The 16,663-nt window shown below is 44.0% G+C and overlaps 1 protein-coding gene across 1 annotated transcript in view; it reads left to right on the top strand.

The window, feature by feature from the left end:
* Positions 1–16,663, top strand: part of Lrmda (leucine rich melanocyte differentiation associated) — a gene marked incomplete at its 3' end in the record, with an annotated part of 791,991 nt that overhangs the window by 472,816 nt on the left and 302,512 nt on the right. The gene's annotated exons all lie outside the window — the stretch shown is intronic.

Genomic DNA, 16,663 nt, shown 5'->3' with positions numbered 1-16,663 from the left:
TATATATTCTTAAACATGCCAAATGACTAGGGACATTCAACTCATCCTCAACTGAGCAATAACCCAACAATATTCACTATCAAAGAGTCCAGAGACCATACCTGCTTTGAGCACCTCATTAGTGAGTCATGTGCTCTACAAGCTCGGCTGCTTCTGTTTACCTAGAAGTGTATTTGCCACAAACTCCTGCAGAAATTACCCTCCTGTAAAAAGTACAAGAGAATGCAGGCCATTCAAGTGGAAGTCCCCAGTAGAGCTCAGCCTGATTTTATCTTCCCAGCACCCTACACGTCACAGACTCTCATCCTGGACAGTGCCTTTGCTCTACAATATGCACACGTGTTGCCTCACTTTCATTCAGAACTCAAATCCTCCGGTTTAATAGTCCTAGCTCGAGTAGAAGTGGAAAACAGGACTCCGGAGGCAATTCACACTAACTGTGAATACACTCCAAGTTCCCTGCATGGCCTTAGTTAGAAGACCCATTCTAACCTCGGCCAGTTTCCAGCTGTTGAATTTGGGCACTGTGGCAGTAGAAGACGAAAAATAAAATTAGTTGCAGAAAAGAAAGCAGCTGGAAAGACATAGGGTGATAAAATTAAGCGTTCTTCTTTATGTAAGAGCAGCTTGCAAAGATTTGAAGGCAGAAACCAGCGTCCAGGACTGGGGACAGAAAAGCGGGAAAACCTTATGTTCAGACTTTGCAGTCTGCCCAGCTGGAGACAGGAGAACTTGACTGTAATCAAAGCTTAAGGAGTAAACCTAACATGGAAACTGGCAAGGCCCTCCCTCCTTGTAAGGACATAATAGTCAAGCCTCGTTAACTGTAAGGTGGCTCCTGGTATGTGTAGTGGTGAGGGGCTCGGCTGATGGAACAGTTGCCGAGAGGAGCCAGGGCGAACAAAGAATGTCTGACTCTCAGGAAGTCAACCTCCAAAGAACCTTTTCTCTCAGGAAAATAACCAATGTTATTCAAGGAGGAAGCGGCTTAGAAAGGAGGAAAAATACTTTGCATAGTCTTTCAAGCCCTCCAATTAACATTTCTTTATATTTTAACGCATTCCTTGTAGTAGCCTACCACTTTTTAAATAGAGTATTTATATTCTGCCTTTCTACTTGGTTTTGTAATGTATGCATTTTCTGTGTAATTATATATTCTTGATGAAAAGTTTTTAATATCTCCCTAATATCCTTATAGCAAGACTCTATTTCTTGGTTTGCTGCCTTTCCTGTTATTTAGTCCCAAGGCTGTTTCCACCTAGTCTTAGGTGGAAACACCTGTTTCCACATAGGTTTTAGTTTCTTTATTTTGAATCCTGCAAGGAGAGTTACTGGTCAGAGTGCAATTGGCTCATGGGGTCCCTGAGACCTATTGCCACACTGCTTTTTCAAAATGTAAGCAGCCTTACACCCTGGCACATAGATGTTGAGCATCAAAAGAACCTCTGACTTTTAAGATTCATTTTGAAAATTGGCATTCATTATTTTGGTGTTTTGTGTGTGTGTGTGTGTGTGCGCATGCACCTATGTGTACACACATCCTTGGGTGTGTCTATTTATATTTTGTTGTTTTTCTCCTCTCCTTTCCCCACTGCCTTCTCCCCCTCCTTTGTGTCTGTGTGCATCTCTCTGTCTGCACATCTGTGTACATGTCTCCCCTTTACATAAAGATACCAGTGTATCTGGCTGCATACTCTACTGCGGTAAGTGTCCATCACAACTGCCAGGACCTAGTTCCAGCTGAAGTCACATGTTCAAGTTTTAGGGGTTAAGACTTATGCACACCAACTTTGGGGTGCATAGTTAAATTCATAACAAAGAGATTAAGTCACGGGGTATTGGCCCTATAAGGAAGACATCTTGGGTCTAGGTTTTGGCCTCTCTAATATGAAGTCAGTAGTCTAAAACAAAGGTTCTCAAGGTGGGATCACCAGACCAAGAGTGTCTGTACCCCTGGTAACCTTGCTAGAAATGTAGAGTCTGAGGCTTCACTTTAGATGTGATAAATCAGAAACTCTCTGCCAACGGTTAGCAGTTTGAAATTCTAGCAAGTCATATATGTGGTTCTGCTACACAGGACTGTGGTAGCTCAAGCTGGCCTCAAACTCATGACCCTCCTGCCTCTACCTACTACTTGTTGGAGTTTTAGGCATGTGCCACCATACCAGGGTTGTAGTTTTAAGCTCATGTATTGACTGATTTGAATGTTTCCTGTCTCCTGTATGTCCAGAGAATAAACCTCACTAGAAGTAATGTTTATTGATCAAGTCACCATATCAGGCTTTAGCCAAAGTTTTTGATAGTGCTCCTTACACAACTAAAGGGCTTTGTTTCTGATGAACTTCACCTCGGCCTTTGGTTATTGCTATTTCCTGAGGAATAGTCAAGGCTGGCGAGATGGCTTGGGCCAGAGACCTAGCTATAGAAACATCCTGTTATTGATGTATGGATTGTGTAGGAAGGCCTAATGGAGACAGCTGTGGAGTTCAGGGAAGACCAATTAGGGAATTAATTCATTAGAGCCCAGCTACATGCTGTTATATCTATTTATTTATTTAGGCTAATGTCTTTTGCTTATCTTCCCATAACCATGAGTACCTGTCAATAGCTGATAATGTACTTGAAGTTCCTTCAGTATATTAAAGTTTTACTATTGGATATTTTCTGAGAGGAACAAAGCTTATATTTTATGTTGGCATTTTGGTACTTAAAGTCTTCAAACTGGCCAGCCGATTTCCTCCTCATTTGACAAGGTCAGAATCCTCTTCCTTGGCATTCTCCCCATCATATGTGTTGGTGGTCATGTATTAGAACAAAGCTGGGCATCTAAAGTTTCCTATCTTACTTCCCTATCACTGATATGGGATAACATCTTTCTGTCTGTCTGTCCTTCCGTCCCCGACAATGCTCCTGACTTACCTCTTCTTCCTGTATTTTACTCTTTTTTGACTATGACATTTAGGTCTCATGATTGTCATGGTGCCCATGTGATTTCTCTAAATGAAAAGCTGAGTTAATGGGAAATTCCTACTGGGAACCAGGGGCCTTTGGTTCCAGCCTCAGTTTGGTGAGTCCCAGGTGAGCCCAAGGAAGCCATATGGTCCTCTCATCTTTCGCTTGAAGCGGTTGGGTGGAATGACATCTCTGATACCTGCTTTTGAGTGAGGGCAGAAGTACATGAATATGACAGTGTTTTGAAAAATAAAAGTATTGTATGGATGCCGGGGAGTCTGTACATAGCCAAGCATATTTGAAATATTTTTCCAGTTCAGATTAAAAATATCTTTATTATTACCTTTAAATCTGCTTGCTGAGCTCATACACAAATGCGCATGGCTAATGGTCGTGGGCCCATGTCAATCTTTCTCGTTTGAGGTGCGGTATTTCGTTTCCTCATGATGTGGACCTGGTAATGATCACTGCTGATATTTACCACATTTTATTAATGTTATTTTTTGTGATCCTGCAGGAGATAATTAGGACTGGATTTTTTTTTCATTTTCATATTATGAAATTTCAAACTAAATAGTGACATGGTGGAGAGGAGAGAAATAGCACAGGGAAGGAATGTGTTACAAATAAGCTCAACCCAGAAACCATATTTAACATGGATTAAAATTAATGTAGCCCTGTGTTCATTATTTATATCTATTATGTAGAAAATACGTTCCTGGGCTCTGAAGAATCAGACCTTAAGAAAGGGTCCTTTTCTCCTTTGGAAAATATCCAATTAACAAACTGTCCAGAGGGGAGAAGGTGGGGGGTGCTGGGGTAGACAGGAAGCCTCTTCTTTCATTTATTTATGCTAAAATCTTCATTTAATTCCTAACATTTAATACTATCGGCCATTGGCTGGATTGAGCGAATTAGCTTCTCTCCATGAGGGGAGCGTGAGTTTCAGACCAGCTTCTCTGCAACAGACTTAAGTTTTATTTCCCTTTAATGTCTGTTCTAGGCTTCAGAAATATGTCTCTCCATATATAAAATGATCAAAATAGTGGAATTAGAAATTAAATTTTATTTATTTATTCATATATTTATTTTGTATGGTTTTAAATTCTCCCCAAATTATTATTATCCATGTTTTTATTGAGTTTCTGTAAGACATCTTGATGCATGTCTATCATGTGCTTTGCTTTCCCCCACCCCATCATCCTTTTCTGTCTCCTTTCCCCCTTCACGATGGTTTCCCTACTCCCTAAGTAGAATTCCTTTTCCACTTTCATGTCGCCTATGTGGCATAGTTTTGTATGTACGTATGTATGTGTATCTGTGGATGAGATAAAACTTTCTGAGTCTAATTTATTTAGCTTAACATGGCGAGTACCATTTGCATCCGTTTTCCTGCAAATGGTGTAATTTCATCCTTCCTTGTGACTCAAAAATTTTTCTTGTGTCTGTATCTATCATCCAATGATGGCTCACTAGGCTGGTTTTCTATCTTTCCTAGTGTGAATCTTTGGTAAGCATGGGAGCTCAGATGTGTCTGTGTTTGAAGCCTTGGAGTTCTTTGGGTAAACATCTGAGAATGATAGAGCTGGATAATTGTAGTTCTGGCTTTAGCTTTTCCTGTTTTGTTTATTTTAGTTTTTGAGACAGGGCCTCATAACTCAGGGTAGACTCTGGCTTTCTGTGTAGCTGAGGATGCCCTTGGCCTCCTGATTCTCCTGACTCCATCTCTGAAGTGCTAGGATTACCATTGTGGACCACCACACCCAACTCTTGTTTTTAGCACGTTGAAGACACTCTACAAGGTTTCTATAGTGACTGTACTAGTTTACATTCCAGCCTGTAGTGTAGACGAGTTACCCTCCTAGACACACATGTTTTGCAGTACCTGTTCGTTCTCTTGCTGAGGCTTGAACAGGATCCTTTGATCAAATTCGGACTCCGTTCCCTAGACAGTGGTCAGTGCCTGTCAGAGACGTTGCATGTAAAACACTTGGCATAGCACTTAGGACCTAACAAGCCTTTCACTATCAGTAATTATTGTTGTTTATATTGCCACTCTCATAATAATGGCTGGTAATTTCAGTAAGTAATAAAAAACCCTGCTTGTTCTGTACATTAGATTTGAACAGGGCTGTAGAGATTCAGGGCTACAGCCACTTGAAATGAATTAGAAACAGTAAAGATGTGTTTTTAGAAGTATATTTTATAGCCCTGAAAGCGACTGAGTTAGAACTAGCAGCTAGGATTTCCTAACTGTTTGTAGGAGGTCTGCATGGACGAACGGCTGTGCAGATATGAATGGGGCTGTTTAGCCATCCCAGATCAGGGAGCTGGAGATGTGCATGGAGAACACTCGGCTTGTTAGGCTGAGGATGGTAACTACAGGCTGGGTCTACTCAGATCCCCTTCCCTAGACAGCTGGAAGACCAGTGAGGTCCAGCGTTTCTCATGTTGACTTTGTAAGTGGAGAAGTAACTGCAAACTGCAGGGTCCTGCTTTGACCCCCAGGCGCACAGGCAAATATAGAATCCTAGATTAGTTAAGGCTCAGGCTGTTTTTCCCAAGTCATGGTGCTGAATTCTGTGTCATCTCTGGCGGACTGACACTGGGGTTGGGCTCGTTGATTGTGGTGAGGCAGTGGAGTGAAGCTCTGTGAAGCTCAAGCCTCAGCCATTCATGGAGAAATGTTTTTTATGTTTGTCTTGTACCACCAAAGCTCTAATTTCTCAAATACTTTTACGAAAATCTAGTTCAGCATAATATTGCTTTCTGCCTTGTTGTAGCCTAAGCCTTAAGTTCCAGAAATACCCACAGCAATAACTAAACATTTGCTTCTTTCAAGTCCTACTATTCACTGAATTAATCACATCATTAAAAATTGGAGTGTTGACCTGCTTATTAACAAAATCGCCTTGTGCCCCTTCAGTATTGTATGTTGCTCCCATGTTTTGGGAGCTGTGTAGTGACTGAGAGCTGTTAGCATGGGGGCCAGTTCATCTGCTCTCCTGCCCACTAGCCTGTTGACCTGAGGCCTTAAAAATACTCTGAACACAACCCTTGACTATCTGTAGGTGATCATGGAAATGCAGTGTACAACATACAGCAAGCGCTAGCAAAGGGCTTGGAACCCTGTGAGCACGGACCATGGGCATCTCTGAGTGGTGGAACTGCTCCTGTCTGACCTGTCTGTTGACTCTTTATGTTCCAGTCTTTGCATGTAGACCCACCCATAGCTCCTGGGAAGCATAGGGGCATGGTTATTCATCTCTGAAGCATGATCTATATTGAGTCTGAAACCTAGCAGGCCTTCCAGAAGTTTTCTAAGGAATGAATGAATCGGTCCAGTTATAGGTTGAATACCTGCCACAGGCGAATCAGTTGTAAAGGTAGTGGACAGAGGGGTTGGGGCGATGGCTCAGCAGGTCAAAGTGCTGTCACACAATGCTTATTGATGTGGTTTAGTCCTTGGAATCCACATAAGATGGTGGTGCTCATCTGTAATCCCTGGACTACTGTGGCAACATGGGAGGTGGCAACAGAAGCTCCCAGGCCAGCCAACTTGGACCATACAGCACCACCATAGAAAGAACAAAACCTGCTTAAACCAGGTGGAGGGAGAACTGACTCCTGAGAGCTGTCCTCAGACCCTGTGGAACCCATGTTCTCCTCCCCTTCTCTCTCTCCGAACACCCTGTCCACCTCTAACACACACACACGGAGAAATGCCAAGGAGTGTGTGTGAAAGAGTAAACCCTTGCAAGTTAAGATTTGAAGCTCAAATTGTGGCTCTGTCTTCTATAAGTTTTATGACCTAAGGCAAAAAGCCCCAGAGCTATATTTACCTTGTTTTTAAAATGAAGCTAACCCTATATAAGATTACTATGCGTATGATCACACCATATGAGATGAGGAAGGCTCCAGCACCCAGTAGGCTTACAACCAATAGCACCCTTTAGTTTTTACCTCCGGCCCACCCCGTTTCCAGGGAGTGTAGTTCTTGCCATCATACAGTGAGTATTACAGGCCAAGGGCTCAACCAAACCAGTGGAACAATGAGGACCTTGCTGGAAGGTGAAGCCCTTTAGGGAACAGAAGGTCAGTGATGGCTTCTTTGAGGTATTGGGGGCCATCCTAAACCTGGAGGAGGAGTTTCCAGTGTGGTGGGATAGAGTCGAATCCTTCAATCCCTCACTCACTCCTCCTTCCTGGCACTTCTAGACTTTTCAGCCTCAGGCATTTTCAGGTATGTCTAATTCACTTGGTCTATTGCTGAACTCCCAATTAAATTACTGTATTCTTTAATTACATAGCATCTTAAACTGTAGCTTTGAATTTAATTGAACTTTTTCATGCTCCTTGCTCCCTAGCCAAACAATTTGTACAAAAAAATTGAATTAACAATCTGACTTTTTTTTGCATTGATTATTATAACATTAAGAGAGTCCCAGGAGTTTCCAGGCTGTAAAAACCTAAATTGTATAACATTACTCACAATAACGCATATGTTATAATCGCAAAGAACTTACTTAAAATTCAATCCACTTTGGCATCATTATCATGTATCAACATAATAAATGAGTCCTTCAGAGCATGGTAATTATAATTTGATAAATCATCAGCAGAAAATTAACTGGATGTCAAAACATTCATTGGAGAGGGTGATGAATCGGGGATGATTGCGGTGATGAATTGTGTTAATCTGCACAGTATGAAGCCAGCGAAATGGCTAAGCAGCCCAAGATGGATGGGGCACAGACCCAGCAAGGTCAGGACACAGAGCTGGGAGAGGGGGAGGCAGCAGGCAGGGGTGGGGGAGGAGCCTAGGAGGGGGAGAAGAAAGGGCTAGCTACTGCTTCCCCTGAAGGCCCACAGTTAACCCCTTCCCCACAGCTTCCAGGAGTCTAGCAAGGGTCCTGTTCAGGATCCAGGCTAAGGGGGTACCTGAAGGCCTCCCATTAACTCTGTAGTATTCCTTAAAGACACAAGTACCAGTAAAAGAGGAGGAACCTGGTAATTTCTGATATTTTGCATTAAAATAAAGTCTCTCTCTATGTGTGTTTGTGTATATTTGCTGGTTTTACCCCGGCATCTTTCCACCTGCTCTGTAGCCTGTCGTTATAAGTAGCTGCTTTATATCTCCCTAGACCTATCAGAACAGAGATACTGAATCCCAAGATTTCTTTCTGGTGAGTGTTTGGGGGTCAGTAGCAGTACGAGCAACCAAAGCTTCTTCTTGCCCTCAGCCATCCACATGGGCAGCCATGTTACCTTGACTAAGTGCCTCGTCTGTGGTTCTTCCAAAGAGTTTCACAAGCCTGTACCATGGCAGCTTCTCAGCTTCTGTCATGGAGGAAGTTCCATTGGGTGCCAATTTCTGGGATGGCGGTGGTAGTATCTACACCTTCTAGACTCTTCCCCTGCCTTCCCTGCTTAAGCACCACTCTGGAAGGTAAGATGGGGGCTTTCCAGGTTATAGAAAATCATTGTTCTCACAGCATGGGCAAAGGATCTTCCCAGGTAAATGAGATACCACTATAGCCATATAGATGTCCAAATGCAAACAGATGGAATGGCTGTCATTATAAAAGTAGTTTTTCCTTTAACTTTCTGTCCCACTGAAATGAATACCCTTAAGTCTTCTCTGAAGGATGAAGTAGAGCATAGACTATTAAAAAATACACTAAATGAGTAGGAGAATTTTTGAACATGAAAACAAACCTAGAACCTTGAGGGTACTAAAGCTGTTTATGTGGCTATTGAGTTTGGTACATTTATAATTAGGTGAGTCTGAATTTTTGTTTCTGTTTTTAAATGAATGTGTTTAGCCCTCAGCCCATCATTAAAAACAACCATTATACAATATGAAGAACACAGTCTTGGGACTGTTGTAATCAACCCAGTCTTGAAGCCCAGTGGCAATCCTAGAACAATAGTCTTGAAGCCCAGTGGCAATCCTAGAACACATTGCCTGCCATAGCTAGGTGTTATAAGGAAGAACCTTGTTGTCTTCTGGTTTCTCCTCTTGTCTCTTAGGAAAATTGTGTGCCTTCCTACATGGCAATCTGTGTTGGCTTAATGCGTTTAAGAAGAACATTACCAAGATACTATTGGTTTGTTTTGTGTTCCTTTGGATCTTAGCTCCTCTTTGCGTCTATGGAAAGTCTACTAGCTTTGCTTTTTTCAGTAGATGGGTATCAATAATTTGAAAACAAATGCAATTTCTCCAGTACTGTGCTCTTCAATTTCAAAGAGCTCGCACATGTTTAATCACCAGGCTAGCTCTTCTTGGGTTTCCCCTTACTCCTACACATGGAGGTGGTTTCAACCCACGATTCTTGACCCACAAAGTCCATATACCCAATATAATGGGTTTCAGCTCAGTGCTACTGAGCTGAAGTTTCTGGCTTGCATCAGTTTATGTTCACGAGCTCACACTTATTATGATAATTTTTCCATGTTTACTTTCTCCTGTTGGTATCTTTCATCAACTTCTACACCTTCAGAAGCAGCTTGGTGCTTTAATTTTCTCCTTCTGAAGGAAGGGTCATTCTGTTTCTAGCATCTTAAACTGTGTGTCAAATAGGGCCTCCATGGCCTACCCTCAGGCGCCTACCACCATTGATAAGGCTCTTTTTTGAGAAAGCTCAAAGATGAGTTCCCAGATGTAACAATGGAAACCAGCGCCTTCCAAACAGAGCTTGTAAGTTGGTATAGATTGTGACTAGGGCACCTCCTCAGCATTGGAACTTAGCTCCAAGGATGAGGTCTTAGATGGGTGTTTGGGATATGGACTGGACTTCTGAAGGTCTGGCTGATGTGGTGGTAAGATTCAAGGTCGGAGACAAACGTCTGCTTTAACTGTGTGGCCAATTTCACCTTTGCCACTTGATGACCTCAGCAAAAACATCTTTCTTGTAGTATCTGATGTCATCCCCATCCCCAGCATCTCCTAACTACTTGGGGTTCTACCTTTTAACAAACACAGTTGTTCTGCCTTCCCACTAGGGACCGCATGGTCTACAGAGAGCAGAAACTAGAAGGTTGCTCTGCCCTGCCCAGCAACTGGTTTTAGGGCCCCAGGCTTGTCTGTTCACCCAGGTGAGCCACGGTTTCCTCACAAGAAAACGATGAAATATTCATGAGTTTTCACATCTTTCCTCCATGGAAGCTCGTAGGAGGAGAGGCTGCTGTGCTGCCCTCTGCCCTTGCCTCTGTCTCTGCTCTAGTATGTCTCCCTTTGCTTTGTTATTCTCTCAGCCTTCTGCAAAGAAGCAAATGCTGGTGCTCAGGAGTTGAAAACTGCCGTCCCAGTTGCCCAGTTAGTATTCAGACTTCCATTGACTTCCAGTAGTCTCTGTGTGACTTGTACAGTCTATGACGTCACTCGCGGAACACTCTTCCAATCACTTAGCACTTTTCTCCTACCACCATGCAGTCCTGAAGACTAAAGGTTAAGACCAAAGATGAGGACAGAGCCAAAGCTGAGAGCTTGTGGAGAGAGGCTGGTTATGATTAAGGCAGGAACCAGACACAGGGTAGCGCGGAAGACTGTATTTTGTACCACCTCCTTGTCCCTTTCCATCCACATCTCTGCTCTGGGTGAGAGACAGGCTGAAGAGCCCCTTCAGTTGTAACTTGCATATTATGTAAAGAAAGAACTGTGCCGCCTGTGTTCAAAAGTTTAGAAATCTCAAAAATAGATTTAAAAAAAAAATCATTTTCATTTGCCACAGAAGAATGCACTAGGTTGGGTAACATATAAAGGAACAAAGTCAGTTTTGGCTCACAGTTCTGGCAGTCCAAGAACATGACAGCAGACTTTGGAGAGGACACCGTCACGTTCCCATGCATGGCAGAAGCCAGAGTAGTAGTAGATATACAGAGACAGTGGGGTAAAGGAGGGTGAACCCACTTTATAACAATTTACTCCTACGAGTACCACCCTACATCCCTCTGAATGGTGAAATCCCCTCTTGAAGATGCCACCTGCCAACACCTCCACAGTGGCAGCCACACATGAGCAGTTTTTAGAGGGGCAAACCATGCTGTAGTCACAGGTCTGTGGCTATGGTAGAGTTGGGTTTGTAAATAAACTGGGAACGTACGAGGAATGTTAGGGACTGTTCTAGGTCAAGAGGATGTGGAGACCCAAGGAACAAAGAAGTGTGCCACAAATTACAGACAATAGGTTTCCAACACAGGACCCAGAGCAGTGTGCCCCAAATTACATAGAGTAGGTTTCCAACACAGGACTCAGAGCAGTGCACCCCAAATTACAGACAGTAGGTTTCTACCACAGGACTCAGAGCAGTGCGCCCCAAATTACAGACAGTAGGTTTCCAACACAGGACTCAGAGCAGTGCGCCCCAAATTACAGACAGTAGGTTTCCAACACAGGACTCAGAGCAGTGCGCCCCAAATTACAGACAGTAGGTTTCCAACACAGGACTCAGAGCAGTGCACCCCAAATTACAGACAGTAGGTTTCCAACACAGGACTCAGAGCAGTGCGCCCCAAATTACAGACAATAGGTTTCCAACACAGGACTCAGAGCAGTGCACCCCAAATTACAGACAGTAGGTTTCCAACACAGGACTCAGAGCAGTGCACCCCAAATTACAGACAGTAGGTTTCCAACACAGGACTCAGAGCAGTGCGCCCCAAATTACAGACAATAGGTTTCCAACACAGGACTCAGAGCAGTGCACCCCAAATTACAGACAGTAGGTTTCCAACACAGGACTCAGAGCAGTGCGCCCCAAATTACAGACAGTAGGTTTCCAACACAGGACTCAGAGCAGTGCGCCCCAAATTACAGACAGTAGGTTTCCAACACAGGACTCAGAGCAGTGCACCCCAAATTACAGACAGTAGGTTTCCAACACAGGACTCAGAGCAGTGCGCCCCAAATTACAGACAATAGGTTTCCAACACAGGACTCAGAGCAGTGCACCCCAAATTACAGACAGTAGGTTTCCAACACAGGACTCAGAGCAGTGCGCCCCAAATTACAGACAATAGGTTTCCAACACAGGACTCAGAGCAGTGCGCCCCAAATTACAGACAGTAGGTTTCCAACACAGGACTCAGAGCAGTGTGCCCCAAATTACAGACAGTAGGTTTTGAACACAAGACTCAGAGTGGCCATGCCTTCGTGCCATGTCGTAATCTGATATATCCTCTGTTGGCTCATGTTTTAAACATTTGTTTCTGGCTGGTGGCACTGTTTTGGAAGGCTGTGGAACTCTGGGGAAGTAGGGCTTAGCTGATGGTCATCTAGGGTGGACTTTTGAAGGCCATATCTGACCTTCCTCCCAGCCACGTTCCCTATGCTTTCTGGCCCATCGTGGTGTGAAGAGCCTGCAGTGGACGCTTTTACACTCATGACAGTCCACCCCAAGGACATTTCCCCACCACGATGCCCTGGGACCATAACTGATGTAAACAATTCTTCTCCTAAGTTGATTTTGTTACATACTCCGTCACAGAAGTCGTACGTTCCCTGCCAAGGTGGGCACATCTGTCTCCAGTGGCCTCAGCCAGTGCTGCTACGCAGAGTGATATGTGTGAAGGGACAAGATCAGGTGGGACTGCTCCTTTTCCTCTCAAAGACACTTTCCCATTTTCTATTATTCTTGCTGCCTTGCTTTCTCTCTGCTCCCTGCAGGAAATCAGGGTGATTATGAGGCCTTCTCTTAGCCAAGGTGTTAGGAGTTTCTGCTGTGCTCCCCAGTGGACAGCTAATGGACTCATTTGGGGGGTTCCATAAAAGTTTCCCACAGTCCACATCTGAAGTGGGAGGCTTGAGGGAAGAAGGTCTTAGCACTCCTTCGGCAAGCTCATCAAGAGCTTGCCGTTCCTCTCTGGAAATTGTATTTCATGCCGTGTGAATCTCTATCCCGAATTACATCAGTCAGCAATCTGGATCTGGCTTGTTCTCCTGGAGTGTGTTTTACAAGCAGAGATGAGGTTTCTGATTCTGGCTTACCCAAGCCCTCCTGGACTCTTGGAAAAGTACTCAAAGTGCAATTTCCTCTCATCTATTAGGGTCTGGTTTGGGGGTTGCTCTTTAGAGTTATTGGGTTTTCTTAATAAAGGCATTCCTTTCTGAGTTGTGCTTGACCTGGGGGTGACATGGGGAGTCTGTTTCTTCTCAGGGCTATTGTAAAGTTAGGGCTCACAGAAAACAGAGCAAATGGGGGCCTTTGAAATGTGATCCCCTTGGCCAAGGACGTCTTGTAGTTAAATGGAGGACTTAGCAGGGCTCCCCTGTTGTTCAAGTCCCATTCCCCTGAGCATTTCAGACTGGAGATGGGCTCGATTTTCAGAGAACTTCGCAAATGTTTGTTTCTCCCTATTTCCAGTCTCAAAGAAAGGTACAATTCTGCAAGGGGCCAGCCCAAGAGGAGGCTCTTAGAACTGACTCTTGGATGTGTGACTTGGCTGCTTTCTGAATGTCTGACCAATACTTAGCTTCCCAGTATTGGTATTCTAGTAGCTCAGTCCATCACTGTGGCCAAGATGGTGTTGGTTGGCCAAAAGTCACCAAAGGACCAGAATCCAAGGCCATGAGCTATTTCAACAACAACAGAAAAGAGAGGGGGAGAGGGAGAAAAGGAGGGAAGAAGGGAAGAAGGGAGGAGAGAAAAGGAGGGAGGAAGGGAGGGAGGAAGAGAGGGAGGGAGGAACTTCAGTATCTGGTTTTTGGAATTTGATGGTGAGCGTGTGTACTCATGGAAGTAAGATGTCAGCATTAGCTGTCTCTGCTGCTCTCCACTGTGTTTGTTTGTGAGATGGTATCTCATTACATCTGGAGCTCACTGCCTTATCTGGACTCTCTGGCTGGGAAACTCCTGGGCTCCTCCTGTCTCTTCCTCCAGGGTGCTGGGGTTTTAGGCACAAATCGTCACGTCAGTTTTCTTACTTAGATTCTAGATATCTGAACTGGGGTGTCCATGCTTGTAAGAGAGTCACTCTACTGACTGAGTGGCTGTCGTCTCTCCAGTTCCCTCTCCCTTTGTTGTTGTGTTTTTAAGCAGGTATTTTAAAATATTCAAGAACATTTTCCTTCCCTAAATAAAACCATCTCATCCTGATGACATTTTCCCCATTTGGGTCCAAAAAATAGGACCTGTGCCCCAGTTCTATCTTACTCTATGAAGTCTGATATTAACATTGGAAGAGACTGTTTTCTCCTTCTCAGTGCTTACGTTCATCCATAGCTTTTCTTTCCTTTTCTTTTTTGCTCTCTCTCTCTCTAAAAAAAAAAAAAAAAAAAAAAAAAAAAAAAAAAAAAAAAAACCAACAAAAAAACAAAATACAGAGCTGTCCCAGCAGCTGTGACATGGTATTGAGCTGTCTGAGGTTTTTTTTTGCGGTTATCTTTCCTTTCTTTACGAAAGAGTCGTCTCAGAAGCAGCCTGACAGCTCCCTCCGTCACTTCACTCACACCTCTAAATTTCTCTTTCTGTTGTCAGTCAGCAGACAGCAGACTGGGATCTGATGGGCCTGAGTGATGTCCAAATACATGAGAGATCGGAGAGAGGCCCAGAGCAGCCCGTCAGAAGCCGTCATCTTCTGCCTTTATTCTTGGAGGAGCTGTCTTGACTTTCAGAAGTTCCCCTGTGCCAGGATCTCATCTCCTGGGCCGCCATCTGCAGCCCGTGCAAATAGGCGCACAAGGGCCGGGCTTCCTCTGGCATCCTTTCCAGAAATTACAGTTTGGGTGTGATGTTGAATTCCTCTGGCCTGTGTGCTGCTTCAGGAGTGGGGAGTGAATACTATATTGGGATTAACTCTGTTATGTGAAACCGTGTGACACTCTAGCAGCCGTGACATCAATGGGAATAACGTGGGCGGGTTCTTAGGTTCTAGGCTCAGATGCGAGTCTTTTCAACCCGACATCCATTTATTTGCTAGTGCCCTTGCACAGATACCATTTTTCTCCCTATTCCAGGATGTGAGGAACAATGTCTACCTGTCTCCAAATGGCAGAGCTCTCTAGTTTCTGTAGTTGCAAGCAACCCAAGTCAGAGTATCTACGCAGGGGATTCCAAACGCAGGCTCTGTGTGCTCCATATAGGTCTTCTGACAGGCCCCAGCTTACCTGTCTTCGTCTTGCCTGTCAGGACTTACTACATAGACTGTGCAGTCTCAGGATTTCTGGATACCAGCAGAGCTATGAAGAACAGACTCTTCATTTTTAAAGAGGTCGATTTTACAATTTATCTGTGCTCTCCCATTGTTGTCCCTGGTTCCCACCTCCTGTCTTTGGTTAAGTTTTCCTGAAGGCATAGTGCATCTTCCTCATTTACAAGTGGACCTTGAGTTTTACCTTGCATGCAGGGAGGCTGATAACATGTTTTCGTGTTTTGTCAGACACACCTCTGCTGAGACTCACAGTGCATCAGGTTAGAGCATTCAGAGGATAGCCAGCCTGGAAAGGTGTATTGTTTGATACTGAGCCTTCCAGAGACAGTGGGAAACATTTTTTTTTTTTTGGAGATACCTGCTTGAGTGTCAATTCTGGTTCTACCTGTTAATAAATGCATGGTCTTTGGAGAGCTTGTTGAACTTCTGTATATATTCTTTTTTATTTTAGGAGTTATTTATTGTGTATATGCATCCATATGAGTATATGTGCACATGTAGATAGGTGTGTGCGTATGCATGTGCACAGAGACCAGAATAGGGTGTCAGATAGCCCCTCCCATCACTCTCCACCTAGTCCTGGGAGGCAGGCCCTTTCCTAAATGTGTAACTCTTATTTCTACTAGCCCGACACCCGAGAGCCCAGCCCCCTCTCTTTATATCTCCGTGGAATTGGGGTTGCAGGTTTTTCAGATGCACTTCAACTTATTCTGTGTGTCTAGGGATCCAAACTCCAGTTCTCATGATTGTGGAGCAAGGACTCTCAACCACGGGGCCATCATTCTGGCCCCGTGTGCTTTGTTCTTTCTTTGTAAAACAGGGTGCCAGCAGCACCTGACTCCTAGGCTTGCAGAGGTTGAATGCCGTATTTATAGCTGATACTTTTATAGCTTTTTATGAAGCTATGGATTCTTTGATTCCCACAACTCAAGGAGATCAGTACACATTGCTTTTGAAGTCGGGATTTCACTCGTTAGCACTGCACCACTGCACACATGAACCACGCATGGTGGGCCACACCTTTCATTCCAGCACCTGAGAGACGGAAGCAGAGGAATGAGCAGTTGTGGGTCATCCTGGGCTACATAGTGGGCTTGCGGCTTATCTGGTTCCTTTTCTCCTTATGTGCCTCTTGGCTTTGGATCAACACTCGAAGAGAATAAACACAGAAAGAGATTTAATGAAGTGGACCATTTGTGTAAAGCAGGCTTAGTTAAGCTGGTCTCAGATCAGATGTTTCTTCAAAGAGACATCGAACTGTTAACTGACTCTAAAGTGAGTCCACACTTCTAAGTGGCCACCACTCTCTATTCCATAGTATTTTTAATTTTTTTCTTGGAAGAGTACTTATTGCTGTCATTAAAAATATTGTTTGTGTTTATAGTTTTACATGTACGGTCTACCCCCTTGGTAGAATATAAATTCCATGAGCAAAGGCCTTCGTCTGCCACGTTTACTCCTGTTCGTAGCCCAGTTAGCAGAAGGTCTGTATCATAATGGTAAGTAATAATAATAGGCAGCTAATATTTCTTAAAGACTTGCCACTTTCCAGGCATTGTTG

Source organism: Alexandromys fortis, unplaced genomic scaffold (genome assembly GCF_014885135.2).
Source record: "Alexandromys fortis isolate MF-2015 unplaced genomic scaffold, M_Fortis_MF-2015_v1.1 scaffold_273, whole genome shotgun sequence".
NCBI classification, from domain to species: domain Eukaryota; kingdom Metazoa; phylum Chordata; class Mammalia; order Rodentia; family Cricetidae; genus Alexandromys; species Alexandromys fortis.
This window is presented reverse-complemented; position numbering and strand designations above follow the sequence as displayed.